The following is a 17061-nucleotide window of genomic DNA, read 5'->3' as shown; positions in this document are numbered from 1 at the left end:
CAATTTTTGTCCACCAAGGAGTGGACTGCATGTACTCTAGAGCTCTGCACAGCATTAACCAAAGCTTTGCTAGGACTGCAGTGCTATTCAGTGACTCGCTGTGCTCAGTCCTGCTCCCTTCCCTTTCCAACTGCTCTACTAGTTATCCTGCATGCCAGACTCCTTCTCTGTGTCTGCTTTTGGAAAACAAGTTTGCAGAAAACAGCATACAAAAATGATCTCTGCAATGAAAATATCAAGCCCCAGCTCTTCTCTGAATGTCAAAACAAACAGTTCAGCCTACAGAGGGTTTTGGTACCTTAAAAAATGGCAACTTATGGTATCTACTTGTTGCACCAGGAACCAACTTTCTCATTGCTGTGCCAGAAAGAGTTGTATGTTATTTCCTTATTTTTCAGACACTTGCCTATGAAATAATAGTTATTGGGCATTCTATGGAGTGTGTGTGTGTGTGTGTGTGTGTGTGTGTGTGTGTGTGTGTAGTATCTAAAAAATATGGATAAAAATGATTTACCTCTAGGGCAAAGATTTTCAGAGGAGAGAAATGTATTTGTAAACTGTTGCAGATGACTTCTAGACTGGCTTACTTTTAACAGCTTAATTCAACACTTTCCAATACACCTGCTTATTTCCACTGAATTAAGCAATCTTAAAATCACAGCACAGAAAAATAAAGAGGCCTATTTTTTCAAAGGAAAAGTAAATGTATTATTAATCCATCCTTGAACCTCCCATTCTTGGGTTTAAAGGAGGTGTATCTCCCACTATGGGAAGCTTCTTCTTCAGGACATATGTGGCTGGCAGATGCGGGATATGATTTCGTTGCATAGGGCCCCTGTGTTCTCATTGTGCCTTGTTCTCGTTTTTAAGAGGGAAGTCAAGAGTGTTGAAGGTAGTTCTCAAGGCATCATCTAAATGTACATCATAGCAATCTACTCCCTGAAAGGTGTTCTTTTAGCAATTGCAATTTCCCCTTCTCTCACATTTCTAGTCCCTAACACCTGTCTATCAGATACAAAACTTCTTATAACTCTCTCCTCCAATGCTTAATTATGGAAATGGAAATGTAGATTCATCTCTTATAGCTTCAATTATTTTAAGCCGCAATCAGAGGACTACAGATCTAATTTACTTAATGCCTTCAAATTTTCTTAGTTATTAAATTAATAAATATTAGGAAAATTAGTCATTTCTCTTCCTAGATATTTTTAAAAGGGAAATATATTTATTACTGAACCCTAAATATATTAATATAATTTCTATATTTTCCTTAAAGAAAAATTCAACAAAAAAAATGATATTTGCTCTTCTGTTTTCTCCTAAACCTGAAGATTACCTATATAATTTCAAAACAGAAGTTAGCAATAAAGTTGCTCTTCCCACCCTCCACCATACATAGCCTCTTAACTACCCACTTGTGCTTTCCAGTGGAAACTGCTAATGGTTTGATTATTATGATTTGAGAGCAAATAGTTTTTCTCTAGTTTATTTTTGGAAATAATGGTAAGCTCTTTTTGGAATATGTTAAATTTTGTGTCACCCAGTAGTATCTGTTTTTCTTTCTGTCTTCTCTGATTTATCGGTTATTTTAAGAATGCAAATATGATCTAGGGTTAGAAGTTGATGTCAGATTGTGACTAATTCACCCATGCTCTATCTGCTGCTTTTTCCTTTCTCTGCTGACCCCCTTATTCCTTTGCACCATCAAATCCTACCTAAATGATCAACAATGCTTCATGCTCTAGGACACTCTTAATGTTTAGTGGCTTAATATTGAATTGTCTTTTCTGCTAGACTGTGATATTGTTCATGTTTTTAGTAAATGGACTTCAGGATGGTTCCCTGTGCATGACTATGTTTGTTGGTTTGGGTTTTATGATGGAAAAGTGAGGGCAGGGGAGAAGCTATCCTGTCTATTCCACTGATCTCCTTAGGCCTCCAGCCGAGTGATTTCTCTTTATTTGAAGAGTTCACTCACCTCTTTACTTGAAGAGTTATTGATCTGCATGAAGGTGTGTTTTTCACCTGCTGTGTTACCAATATGGTAACAATAAAAAAGGAAGAATATGATTGGTTTGATATAAGTTTAGAGAAATTGCTGAATGGGCACAACTGGAAGGACTAGAAGGCGAGATGGTTAAGGATATTCGTGAGAAAGAAACTGAAATACTGAATTCTCAAATTTAATTGGGTTTGGAACAAAGTACAGCTAACAGGATTTATAGGTTTGGATGAAATGAATGTGTCAACCAGGTGCCAGTAGAAAATGGATAAGATTCTTAAAAGAGGTAAGAGTTTATATACTAATATTCGGTCAGTCAAAAAAGCATGGTAAAGCTCCCAAAGACTGTCAATAGAGGGAATTCTCACCTTCTCTAGGCCTGAATGGCTATAGAAGGAAGGGATGGAGGTGGGGGGTGGGAGAACAATGAGAGACAGGGAGAGGCTGAGAGAAAGAGAGGATAATGAGAATTTTACAATTAGAAGAGGCCATTGAAAATGGAATGTGTGGGGCGCCTGGGTGGCTCAGTCGGTTGGGCGGCTGACTTCGGCTCAGGTCATGATCTCGCGGTCCGTGAGTTCGAGCCCCGCGTCGGGCTCTGTGCTGACAGCTCGGAGCCTGGAGCCTGTTTCTGATTCTGTGTCTCCCTCTCTCTGACCCTCCCCCGTTCATGCTCTGTCTCTCTCTGTCTCAAAAATAAATAAACATTAAAAAAACTTAAAAAAAAAAAAAGAAAATGGAATGTGGCCTTTGGTAGTACAGGGAGACAGGAGAATAAATTCTTCAACCTCGCTCTCCTCTCACCCTTTGACACCATGTCTCTTTGGCTGAACTCATCCAAAAACCAGAGTTGCAAGGGATACTGGTTGAGAAAGTACATCAGTGAGACCAGGTTAGAAAAGACAAGACTATAGATTTGTGTGGAGTATGAGGCTTCTTTTAGTGTTAAGGAAGTGTAAAAGTTATAGTACTTTTTAAAACGGAGATAGAATGGATTTTAAGCATTCAGTGGTGAAGCAGTTTGAAGAGTGACAAGTGAGTGTCTGATAAAGTAGAGGAAGAGTGAAGGTCATTAGGCTTGCTCTTGAAGGTATGGAGTGAACTACCTTCGTTTTCTTGAGAGAAAGAGTTTTCCGGGGGTATAGGACTTTCAGTGCTAAAAGTGTCCAGAGAGTCTGGGCAAATTGGGCAGTTGGTCAAACTTCTTGAAGGATAAGTGGATTTGACAGGCATTCCACGCAGAGGGAAAACATTAGCCTGGGTATAGAAATAGCAGAGCATAGGGAATGTTTGCAAGGACAATGAATTGCATTTTTGCTCTAGTTTAGAGTAGATTTAATAGGAAGAATAAATAAAATAAAAAGTAGTATCACTAGGTTATAGAAGAACAAGAAGCTTGAACTTTATGCTATACAACCAGCATTTTGGTTTTCCAGTATTGATGTTGAATCTCATTGACTGATGTATAGACGTCACAAAAATAATACACAGGCATAGATCCTGTGTGTACCTCCCATCTAGCAGTATGTGACTTTTTTCTTTCCTTGGTTATCTGTGATTTTGTCATTTTTAGCAACCATTCAAACTATCTGAAGTCTTTAGATGAAATCTATTAGTGTGTGTTTCTATACATCTATGGTCCTAATTATCAAGGAAACTCAAGTTTCAAATATAGATTTTTAAAAAATTATCAGATGAAACAGTAATCAGTAGGATTAAAATAATTAAAATTCAGTTTCTCCCCTAATATTCAAGTTTTAAAATCCCAGGTAAGAAATTAGTGCCAGATAATGCCAGATGTTTTCTTAAATTTGGAAGAACATAAACATTTCAAAAAATCTGTCATTTGAAGAAATCAAGTCAAATTAAAAATAGGAATGGCTGGAGGAGGGTGGGGAGACGGGTTAAATAGGTGATGGGGATTAAGGAGAGCACCGAGTGTTGTAAAGAGGTGTTGAATCACTATTTTATACACTTGAAACTAATATTGCACTGTATGTTAACTAACTGGAATTAAAAAAAAAATCTTTACAGGGTCACCTGGGTGGCTCAGTAGGTTAAGCATCTGACTTTGGCTCATGTCATGATCTCACAGTTCTGAGTTCGAGCCCCATGTCAGGTTCTCTGCTGTCAGCACAGAGCCTGCTTCAGATCCTCTGTCTACCTCTCTCTCTGCCCCTCCCCAACTCATGCTCGCTTTCCATCTCTCTCTCTCTTTCTAAGAAATAAATTAACATTTAAAAATAAGTAAATTAAAACTTTAGAAAAATAAAAATAGAATTGGCTGTTAGAATATAGAATATAGAGTATAAAATAGAATATAAAATAACAATTCCTTTTTCTGTTTTAAATATAACTTAAACTTATAAACTGCCATCTTGAATGATCTAAAATGCTTCATTATGAATCACTTTTTAAAAAGCCTAATATCAGTTTAATACTGATACTGAGGGGCACCTGGGTGTCTCAATCGGTTAAGCATCTGTCTGACTCTTGATTTCGGCTTAGGTCATGATCTCACAGGTTGGTAGGTTCCAGCCCTGTATCGAGTTCTGTGCTGATGGCATGGAGCCTGCTTGGGATTCTTTCTCTTCTTCTCTCTCTGCCTCTCTCTCTCTCTCTCTCTCTCTTTCTCTCTCTCTTTGCCTGTCTCTCAAAAAATAAAGAATGACAGTTTTTAAAAATATATTGACACTGAGTAATATTTTTTTTCATGGGATTAGTCAGTTCACTAAAATACTTAAAGAATCCCAGTAACACCAGAAATCACTACTTTTCTAAAAACAGGGTTGAAAGAAGAGTCAACTTTTCAAAGTCGATGAGGATGTTCTGGGGTTGTCATGTGACATAAGACTTTGAAGTCCTAATGGATACGAAGCTTGGCCTTTTCAAGTGGCCACTCATGCCCAAATTCTCACCAAAGCTGCAGAGCTGGTAGCTGCTGTGAGACTAGTTTTCAGGCTTATTTGTACACAAAGTACAGTTCAAACATTAATACCTGAAATTGGTATAATTTTGTTTATTGAGAACCATAAATTAATTAAATTATCTCTACCTAGAATTTTTCCTATAATGTGGAAAAATGTTTATTAATCATATAATACCTTATACATCATAGACTCTCAATCGGTGTATTTTTAAAATGTTACCTTTGAAGGTCTATTTGCTGTCTTTATGCTCATCTCTGTAGCCACTTCCTCCTATGGTAGAATTACTTGAACAACATACTGCAATATTAATCAGTCCTAGATTTATATAACTCAGTATCGTTCCTGTTTTCAGAGGTGAAATTTTGAGTTTTATGAATCAGATAAAATAAATAGGTCAGGAAGAAACTGCCTGTGGATTAAAATAGTCAGAGGTCTAATTGCAACTTAAAAAAATGAGGCTAAAGTGCCATTATCCAGCTTTTCAATTATTTCTTATGTTAATATTTTCTTCTTGAGGTAATAGCCACATTGGCCTTTATAGAACAGAAAAAAACTAGAGAATGTTTCTATATAATGCTTTATTTATTGTTGTAAGTATTTCACTAGGATACTATGTCCACTTTACAGTAAAGAATTCTGAGCACTAAATAAGAATCAATGAGTAGGAGTTACAGGGAGGTCTCATCATCCTCTTGGAATACCTGTAAAACTGTTGTGCCATATATATTCATGTTGAAGTGTTTAAATAACTTGTGAGTTTTTAAATTGTCAAGAACACACTGGCAAATGCACAGTCAGGCCAACTTGGACTAAGTGAGACAGAGACTAGATTCCAACCTGCAAGAGGCAGCTGGTGAGGCTGCTCAGCAAGCATGGGGAACATATTCTGTAATGCTGTCCTCTAAAGTGGCCAAGATGATGATAAAAAAGAAAGAATAACCCAGAGGGCATCTAGGACCTTTTGGCAAACAGATATCGTTCCCTTGTACCATCCCATCTCTGCACTCAGAGGGATTTCTCAAGGTCAACATTTGAGAAGCCATCGGAGAAAAATGTTCTGTTATATATTCTCCTCAGGCCATAGGCTGCCTACATTGATTATATTTACATTTTCATAACTAAGAGAGATGTAAAAAATGTTTCTACTTCCACAGTAACAAAAATCTGACCAGAAAAAATTCGCCTTTTTACTTATACTTGCAGAAGTTCTTAAGCTGGCAACTCTTGTGCAGTTGTGAAGTTCCCTGTGGCAAGGTCAAGTTAGAAATCAACTTGCTTCTTTTTCTGTGTATGTTGGAAAGTGAAAACATTTCTTTTCTTTCTCCCCCTTTTTTGGAGTTATTTCTTCACTGTTAGCAATTTCACATTGTACCTAGTTACAAGACATATCTGTTATTAAAATGTGTGAACCAGTGTTTACTTAGAATTTTCTGACTCTTTGATTCTTTATATCTTTCCCAAAATGTAGTTAATTCTCAAGGTTATAGCCCTGAACAGTTTGAGGAATTGAATCTCAATCCATACAGTCAAGTCTTTCTATATTAAACGTTAACTACAGTTATCAAGAGTACTCTTTATTGATTTATTTCATTAGGAAATTTAAAGGAGTTGCCATGACTAAGTTCAGAGAAAGAGTTTTTGTTGTTTTCTTTACCCATCCATTGATGGACCTCTGTGTTGTTTTCACATCCTTGCTGTTGTGAATAGTGCTGCAGTGAATGTGGGAGTGCTAATATCTCTTCAAGATCCTGCTTTCAGTTCATTTGGATAAATCCTCAGTTGGATTTCCAGATCATATGGTAGTTCTATTTTTAATTTTTTCAGGAAAATTCGTACTATTTTCCATAGTGGCTGCATCATTTTGCATCCTCACCAGCAGTGTTCTAGGGTTCTAATTTCTCCACATCCTTGCTAACATTTGTTATACTTTTGTTTTTGACACCATACTAACTGGTGTGCAGTGATATCACATTGTGGTTCTGATTTGCATTTACCTAAATTAGTGACATTGAGCATCTTTTCATATGCCTGTTGGTCATTTGTATATTTTTGGTTAAATAAATGTTGGAAATTACTTGCCAACCTCAATATTGGTAACCTGTAAAGATAAGGTATTAGCTAGCAATTGCTTAGTTTCTGGGGCCTTATGGATTGTACCCAACATACTCACAATGGTTTTTCACCAGTGCTTTCTGCTTTTAATCACTTTCTAATCTTCCTCTAGCCAGTCTCATAAGTTTAAGAAATAAGATACTTATTTAAGCATATGTGTTAGTTCTATTGAACTTTGGTTAAATTTGAGTTTATATGCAATTTATGTGTATGAGTGTGTGCACATATATTGGGTATTCTGTTTAAAATGCCTTACTTTCTGGAAAAAAAACATATCATACATCCAAAATAATCTCTAATTCTACATTTGACCATTTTATAACTATAACAATATGCTTTTTTTCTGAGTGTTCTAGAACTACTACACTGTACTTTGGGTAGCACAAAAAATGGCAATAATAGCAACGTGGTATCTTTTTAATTACACCTTTAATCTGTGTTTATTCATTTCTGATTGACAAAAGCAAAACAAAAAAATCAGGAAGTCCATTTTCCAGAAAACTCTTTTCTTGTCAAGATATGTTATCTTGATGCTAACAATATTAAATTACAAGGTGCCTTTTTCTTCTTCAACTAGAGATCTTTCCTATTGCATTTCTGTAAAAACTATAAGAAAATCTTAAAAACCAGATTCATATGTTCATGTGTGGTTGGAAATTGCTTGGTTATTTAAAGGTGCATGCTATTTTCACTATATACATAGTAGTTTCCTGAAAAAAAAAAAGATAAAGAATCTCCTCTTTCGTGTCCTCACTGTGTGATGATTCAAAATATCTAACTAATTACATTCTTATCACAAAACACAAACTGAACTATCCCATTAACTACAGGATGATTTTCCTTGTCAATGATGTTCTCATTTCTAGCAGCATTGTTGAGAGCATGGGCGCTGAATCTAAGGTTTGTGAGTTTGAGTCTAGCTCTACCATCTATTAGGTCAGGGCTGAGACTTGACTGGTACACATCATGATGGTTCTCTCTCTGTTTTGATTGTTATTGCCCATGTTGCTATTATATATTTGTAATAATGCCATTGACCACCTGTATGACCCTGGATAAGTTACTTGATTCATCTGTGTGTGAGTTTCCTCAACTGAGGGATAAAACTGATATCTATCTATCTCATTGGGCTGTTGTGAGAATTAAATTTATAAATATCTATACAGTGTTTCAAAAGTTCCTATTACAGAATAAGTGCTTAATACATGCTATGTATTATTTTTTATCTCTCTTTGGCTCTTTCTGATCTATGATTCTGTTTCTTGCTTTCTCTGTGTTCTTCCTGTAATTATGCTCTTACAGAATGTAAATGTAAAGAAGAAAGTGAACAGAGGAGAAAAAGTAAAAATAAGAATACTAGCTAGGAGGTTATTTCAATTGCCTGTTCATGAGTTAACAAAGAAGAGCTTTATCTAATGTACTAGCTCAGAGAATGCAAAGCAAGGAATAATGATAATAGTTGACATTTATTGAGCCTTTATAGTGTGCTGAGCACTGCTTTTAAAAGTGGTTTCTTAACTTCATTCTGCTGTACATTTTGTTCTAGGCATCCCTATCAACAACTTAAGGACACTAGAGTTTACTGACGTTAAATAATTTGACATCTAATCTGTGACAAAGTTGGAATTTTAATCCAGATATTTGAGAGTCCCAAACGTATGTCCTTAACTACTATATATTGCTCTTCTCCAGGGAAAATATGTATTCAGGCATTGGACCTGAAGGAATCAAGAGACTCTAGTAGATATGGCTTGAGTTATTTGAAAAAAAACTGTCAGAATATTGTATTTTAATTTTTTGGCATATTGTTTCAATAGCCAGAATGAAGGCTTTCATCGGAAGCAGCTTCATTTTTGATCTCCAAAAGCCATAGGGGTCTTATCAACAACAAAACACCTGACAGTAATAAAGGAGGACTCATTAGCCTTATCTCTGTAGACAGGCTCAACCACTAGCTACCTGGAGTTGTCCCACACTATTTTATCTGGGCATGAGATGGTAAATGGCAAAGCAGCCCTTAAAAATAATTCTTTCCTATAACTCTTTTTCATCCTTGCTGCTTCCTAGTCACTAGTATACGAAGAAATTAAATAAAGCCTGCCTGCTTTTGCTCTGAAGGGGAAGCAATGACAGATCTCTTTTATAAATGATCCCCTTCTTTGTTAAAAAGAAATGTCACCCCTTAACGTAATTTACAGCAACTCTTACTATTTATTTCCCTGAATTCGTACATTAGTTAAATCAATCATGGAATCCACACACTGGGGGCTTATGATAAACTTGAGTTTTGGTTGATTTCATTTTTCTTGATTATAAATATTGGAAAGGGAATGAGTTTGAGAAATAAATATCTCTAAATAGATTCCTATTTTATAGGTACCATATAACATACTATACTCAAAGGTTTAAGAGGAAAACCAAAAACATAGTTATACCTACAAGCACAGACATTACATACATCTGTATATATATTCATACATACAGATGTTCCTATATACAGTTTTCTTTTTCAAATTACGTTTGTGAGATTTGGATAAATTCAATAATATATAACATTTCATAAAATGTCAAGGTCTTATAAGGAAATTTTCTTTCTAATTATCAATTCTTTTTCAACGTTTTTTTTTTTTATTTATTTTTGGGACAGAGAGAGACAAAGCATGCACGGGGGAGGGGCAGAGAGAGAGGGAGACACAGAATCGGAAACAGGCTCCAGGCTCCGAGCCATCAGCCCAGAGCCCGACGCGGGGCTCGAACTCACGGACCGCGAGATCGTGACCTGGCTGAAGTCGGACGCTTAACCGACTGCGCCACCCAGGCGCCCCTCTAATTATCAATTCTTTTTAATATAATACATGTTTCTTTTCTCCCTATAGATTTGGTAAATTTCTCCCCATGCTAACAATGAAAGATTCACTTTTAAGAGTATCCATAATTCAGTCATGTCTGATAAATAAATATCTTCATAACATTTATTCCATTAGTATGTATTAAAGGGCCAACTGTGTGCACTCTCCTAGTCACTGTAAAAGGAATGAGGAAAACAAAGTCCTTCTGCATATGGATGTCACATTCTATTGGAGAAAGACTGGCAGTAAACAAGCAAACAAGTGATGTGTCGTGGTGATAAAGGCTCTGACAAACAATGAAGTCAGCAAGGGTGATAGCAATCAGGATGCTATTAAATATCAGGAATCTGTGGTTAAGAAAGTCTTCCATGAGGCATCACAATCCCAGACTTTAGCCTCTACTACAAAGCTGTCATCATCAAGACAGCATGGTATTGGCATAAAAACAGACACATAGACCAGTGGAATAGAATAGAAACCCCAGAACTAGACCCACAAACGTATGGCCAACTCATCTTTGACAAAGCAGGAAAGAACATCCAATGGAAAAAAGACAGTCTCTTTAACAAATGGTGCTGGGAGAACTGGACAGCAACATGCAGAAGGTTGAAACTAGACCACTTTCTCACACCATTCACAAAAATAAACTCAAAATGGATAAAGGACCTGAATGTGAGACAGGAAACCATCAAAACCTTAGAGGAGAAAGCAGGAAAAGACCTCTCTGACCTCAGCCGTAGCAATCTCTTACTCGGCACATCCCCAAAGGCAAGGGAATTAAAAGCAAAAGTAAATTACTGGGACCTTATGAAGATAAAAAGCTTCTGCACAGCAAAGGAAACAACCAACAAAACTAAAAGGCAACCAACGGAATGGGAAAAGATATTTGCAAATGACATATCGGACAAAGGGCTAGTATCCAAAATCTATAAAGAGCTCATCAAACTCCACACACGAAAAACAAATAACCCAGTGAAGAAATGGGCAGAAAACATGAATAAACACTTCTAAAGAAGACATCCGGATGGCCAACAGGCACATGAAAAGATGTTCAATGTCGCTCCTTATCAGGGAAATACAAATCAAAACCACACTCAGATATCACCTCACGCCAGTCAGAGTGGCCAAAATGAAGAAATCAGGAGACTATAGATGCTGGAGAGGATGTGGAGAAACGGGAACCCTCTTGCACTGTTGGTGGGAATGCAAACTGGTGCAGCCGCTCTGGAAAGCAGTGTGGAGGTTCCTCAGAAAATTAAAAATAGACCTACCCTATGACCCAGCAATAGCACTGCTAGGAATTTATCCAAGGGATACAGGAGTACTGATGCATAGGGGCACTTGTACCCCAATGTTTATAGCAGCACTCTCAACAATAGCCAAATTATGGAAAGAGCCTAAATGTCCATCAACTGATGAATGGATAAAGAAATTGTGGTTTATATACACAATGGAATACTACATGGCAATGAGAAAAAATGAAATATGGCCTTTTGTAGCAACGTGGATGGAACTGGAGAGTGTGATGCTAAGTGAAATAAGCCATACAGAGAAAGACAGATACCATATGGTTTCACTCTTATGTGGATCCTGAGAAACGTAACAGAAACCCATGGGGGAGGGGAAGGGAAAAAAAAAAAGAGGTTAGAGTGGGAGAGAGCCAAAGCATAAGAGACTGTTAAAAACTGAGACCAAACTGAGGGTTGATGGGGGGTGGGAGGGAGGGGAGGGTGGGTGATGGGTATTGAGGAGGGCACCTTTTGGGATGAGCACTGGGTGTTGTAAAAAAATAAAAAAATAAAAAAAATAAAAAAAAAAGAAAGTCTTCCATGAGAAAGTTCTTCATCTATCCATAAATGAACAAGCCTTGTCATCTAAGACATCACTCTTCTCAAAGGAAGAAATTTCAGAAAGAAGGCAACAGGAAGTAAACTAATACCTACTCCTTAATGGAGCTTGGATACAAATCCCATGTTTACCTAAGGTCATGCAGAGATATGTTTTGCCAAGGCTTGAGCCCTAAGTGGTTTATTTTACCCAGGGGTAAACTATTTCATATAACTTACCATTGCAGTTAAAAACCCAAACCAATTATTGCCAAAGAAACAGAAATAGAAAATGAATAGGAAGAGTAAACTTGCTTCCGAGAGCTAGAGTGAAAGCCAAATAACGCAGGCTTTTTGGCAAGGGCTGCTTGTTTCCCACAGTTGTAGGACAAAGAAAGTGCAAAATGGATAGAAAGATAGCAGGGGGCACTTGTCTTGGTGCTTTTGTGTTTCTTCCACTTTGGCTGCATTGGAGTATTTAACAATCACTTTGATCTTTAATTTCATTTCAAAGATCTCTAGAAAGTAGTTCCCAGGCAGTGTCTTCAAAGGTGATTGTATCCACATTTCTAATCTGTTGGAGCAATTGCTTCATAAAATCCACACCTCCATAAGAGCAATGAAAATAATGACAAAAATGCCCCAAACCAACCATTTCAGAACTCTCTCTGGAAATTAAGCAAAGAGCTCTAACAATCTGAGGAAGCATTTATTTGTTTGTTTGTTTATTTATTTATTTATTTATTTATTTAATTTTATTTTTTATTTTTAAAAATTTACATCCAAATTGGTTAGCATATAGTGAAACAATGATTTCAGGAGTAGATTCCTTAATGCCCCTTATCCATTCAGACCATCCCCCTTCCACAACCCCTCCAGCAACCCTCAGTTTGTTCTCCATATTTATGAGTCTCTTTCGTTTTGTCCCCCTCCCTGTTTTTATATTATATTTGTTTCCCTTTCCTTATGTTCATCTGTTTTGTCTCTTAAAGTCCTCATATGAGTGAAGTCATATGATTTTTGTCTTTCTCTGACTAATTTCACTTAGCATAATACCCTCCAATGTCTGAATCTTGGTATGAATGTCGAGCTTTGCAGCATTTTACTTTGCTCTATTCCCATCCTCTTCTCCTTAGGTCTACAGAAGCCTTGAAACAGCAATTTCACAACCTCAGTATCTGTGAAAACCAGGAACCTAGCAGCCACTGGAGGAGGCAGACAGTTTTAGAGCTCTCCAAAAGTCCCATTCCTAGAAATGTATCATTATTTGACTTGTCTGGCAGAACTCTGGGAAAATGCTGTTCTTGGGCTTGACTTTATTTGACTTAATGTAGCACTCACTTCAGAAAACTCTATCCTCAGGAGGGTGGGTTAAAAACAGTTGGTGGCATTATTTAACATTGCAGTTGCCTAACTGTGATACTAGTTGGTTATAACAAGGGACTGGCAAAAAAAAAAAAAAAAAAAAATCTGGGGAATTAGATGTACATAGGAGGCTTTACAAAGCTTTGACATGTTTATAAGGGATCTAGTAAATTGTTCTCATACAGAGCCACGTGCATGCTTAAGGAATATCTGATTTGGTCCAAGTCTCTCATCTCTGACTCACCTGAGACTATACAAGCAGGAGTAAAGATTAAGTAGAGTTGTAAGATACTGAAAGGTAAAGGCTTACCCTAAGAGCAAGGACTGAGATACTTTTTGGTTTAAGACATTTAATGAAATCCCTGTCAATAATTAGCAGACCATTAAGCAAACCAAGCAGAGACTTCAGTGGCCACATATGACAAAGATTACAGACTTTGCAGAATTAGCCCAGGAAAGTCATAAGTGAAATTTTCTCTAGAAGAGATCAAAGTCACTTTGAACAGATAATTGAATCATCCAACTTGTGGATGAGTCAATTGAGATTTTGTAGGCTAAAAATAAAAAAGAATAAAAAAACGAAGGAAGAAAAATGAACAGAGATTTGGAGACCTCTGGAACAATATCTAATACATCAACATATACATTATGGTTGTCCCAGAAGGACAGGAGAGAGAAAAGGAGGGCAGGGGGAGAGTATTTGAAGAAATAATGGCTGAAATTTCCAAAACTTGATGAAAAACATTAATCTATATATCAAAGTACCTCAATGAATTCTACATAGAATAGACTCAAAGAGATACACCCCAAATTCTAATCATACTATCAAAAACCAAAACCAAAGAAAGACTTTTGAAAAGGTATCCAGATATCTATATGCAAAAGAATGAATTTGACTGCTACCTCATACCATATACTTATATTAACTAAAGAAGTATCATTGACCTCAATATAAGAGCTACAATTCTAAAAATCTTAGAAGAAAACATAGAAGTAAATCTTTAAGGGTGCCTGGGTGCCTCAGTTTGTTAAGCATCGGACTTCAGCTCAGGTCATGATCCTGCGGTCAGTTGGTTTGAGCCCTGCATTAGTCTCTCTGCTGACAGCTCAGAGCCTGGAGCCTGCTTCAGATTCTGTGTCTCCCTCTCTTTCTGCCCCTGTCCCACTCATGCTCTCTCTCTCTCTCTCTCTCAAAAATGAATAAACATTTTTTTAAAAAAGTAAAAATTCATAATCTTTGGTAGGGAATTGTTTCTTAGAAACAAGTCATTGAAAAAATACGAATAAATGGGCTTTGTCAAAAGTAAAAAAAAATGTATCTCAAAGGGTACCATTAAGAACGTGAAAAAAAAACATAGCCTGGGAGAAAATATTTGCAAATTATATACCTGATAAGGACCTATATCAAGAGTATATAAAACACCTCTGACAACTCAAGAATAAAGACAATTCAAATTACACTTGGGCAATATATTTTGAGTAGACATTTACCTGAATAACATATATAGATGGCTAATATGCACATAAAAAAGTGTTCAGTATCATTAATTATTAGGTAAATGCAAATCAAATCCCCAATCAGATACCTCTTCACACCCACAATATGACTAAAAGATAGATGAAAACAACTTTGGCAGGAACATGGAGAAATTGATACCCTCATTCATTGATAGTGGGATTGGAAAATAGTTCAGCTACTTTGGAAAAAAGTTTGGCAGTTACTCAAATGTTGAACACAGAGTTATCCCATGATACGGCAATTCTATATATCCAAGGAATTCAAAACTATCCCACACATAAACTTGTAGATGGGTGTTCATAGCAGAATTATTCCTATTAGCCAAAATGTGGAAGCAACCAAAGTGCCCATCAACTGAAGAATGGCTAAACAAAAGAGGTATCCATGCAGTACAATACTGGGCAATAAAAATGATGTACTGATGCATGCCACAACCTGGATGAACCTTGAAAACATTATGCTAAGCAAATGAAGCCAGTCATAAAAGACCACACATGGTATGATCTTGCTTATGTAAAATATCTAGTTGAGGCAAATGCTTAGAGACGGAAATAGGTCAGTTGTTGTCTATGGATGAGTTAGGATGGGGAGCCACTGCTAATGGTCATGAGTATTGTGTGCATGTAAAGTTTTTGTTGGTGATTAAAATGTCCTAAAATTGGAGAATGAAATGGGAATTTAATATTAATCAATATTACACTCATTTGGACTTGTAAAGACCACAAAAGGTATTAATTTAGAATGAACTAAAGCATATCAGTATAATTAGTCTTTGTCTTAATTGATCTTCCACCCTTATTTTACTTGTTATTCTTCTATATCTTTTGGTTCCCCACAATGGCTCTATGGACTGTGATGATCATCCTGCTAGACTAGTTATTTATTATGTTAGTGTTGGTAAAATACAATTTTAGTTTTTCTCTAATATACATACTTTCTCACCTGCATTTCTTTTACTTTGGCTATTTGTTTGTGATTGCTAACACCCAGATCCATGTGAGTAAAGGACATTTATTCTACTCCAATGTGTACTTGCCAAAATTGTCTGTTGAAGTCATATGAGATCCTCTTGTCTCTCTAAACTATAATGACTGGCAAGAAAAATTACATAGATACTCCTGTATTTTAATAAGAAAACAATTTATATTTGAATGCTTCTTGAAAGTTTTGTCATGACAGGAGTTTCTGTTTACCTGGTTTGTTGCATTGTTTTACATGCCACATTCCCACCTCAGATTGCTGTATATTTTCTTTTAAACTGTAGCGGGTGCATTCATGGGTATATTAGTTCTCCAGGAAAACAGAACCAAGAGGATATATATTTAAGCATATATATACGAGGAGATTTGTTATAGGAATTGACTTGCATGATTATGGAGGCTGAGGAATCCCATGGTTTGCCTTCTGCAAACTGGAGAACCAGGAAAGTTGGTGGTATAATTCAGTCTAAGTCTGAAGGACCACTAATGTAAGTCCTGGAGTCCAAAGATCAGAGAACCAGGAGCTCTGATATCCAAGGACAAAAGAAGATGGATGTCCCAGCTCAAGAAGAGAGACTTTATCCTTTTGCCTTTTTGTTCAATTCAAGCCTTTAACAGATTGGATAATTGCCCACATTGGTGAGGGTGGATCTTTACTCGGTCTGCTGATTCAAATGCTATTCTCTTCCAGGAACACTTTCCTGGATGCACCCAGAAATAATGGTTTACCAGATATCTGGGAATCTCTTAGCCCAGTCAAGTTGACACATAAGATTAACCATCAAAACAGGTAATTGGTATATGAAATAGACAAAATACATTATATCCTTAAGGGAGGACTGAAACATATTGCTCCTGGGTGTGCCCTAGAGCCATATTCTATATGTAAGTGGCTACATAAGCAAGTACATGTATATTCTATTTTTTATATCTCATAGTATAGTGTGTTATTATTAGACTTCTTTAGCCTTCTTTGTGTTTCTGTTGAAGCATGGTTGGACTCAAAGAAATTTACAGGTGCAGGGCTGATAATGCACTTTTCTCTCTTGGGTAAGGTGGGGCTCTATACTCCATAGGTTTTGCTCTAGAAGGAAATCTGGCTGGCTTTCCTGCTGCTTTCCATATTGGAGGAGGGCAGGGACCATCCTAACTGGAACACTTTGAGCTTGATAATCTAGGTTTCAGTCTTGCTGGTAGGAAACTTACTGTTCTCTGATGTCTGTTCGAATATTGGTATTTGGTTTAACAGAAGGCATTGCCACTCACAACCTTCCAGCCCAAAGAGCTGATTGCTAGACTTCCTCAGGTAGTCTGCTGGGATCATCCAGAGAACCAACTGTTTTTCTCCTTCACTATTTCCATATTACCTTGTAAGTTATCTAAAGTCCTCCCAAAATTTTTCAGCATTTTGAATAAACTTAGTCTCCAAATTAAGTTTCCCAAGCATTCTATCTTAATATGAAGATACTAATGAACTA

General features: G+C 36.7%; 1 pseudogene; it reads right to left on the bottom strand.

Annotated features, from left to right (window-relative positions):
* Window positions 1-16839, bottom strand: part of LOC122218518 — a 30819-nt pseudogene extending 13980 nt beyond the window's left edge.
* Window positions 16840-17061: the final 222 nt, after the last annotated feature.

The sequence above is a fragment of the Panthera leo genome, chromosome B1, assembly GCF_018350215.1.
Source record: "Panthera leo isolate Ple1 chromosome B1, P.leo_Ple1_pat1.1, whole genome shotgun sequence".
NCBI lineage: Eukaryota > Metazoa > Chordata > Mammalia > Carnivora > Felidae > Panthera > Panthera leo.
This window is presented reverse-complemented; position numbering and strand designations above follow the sequence as displayed.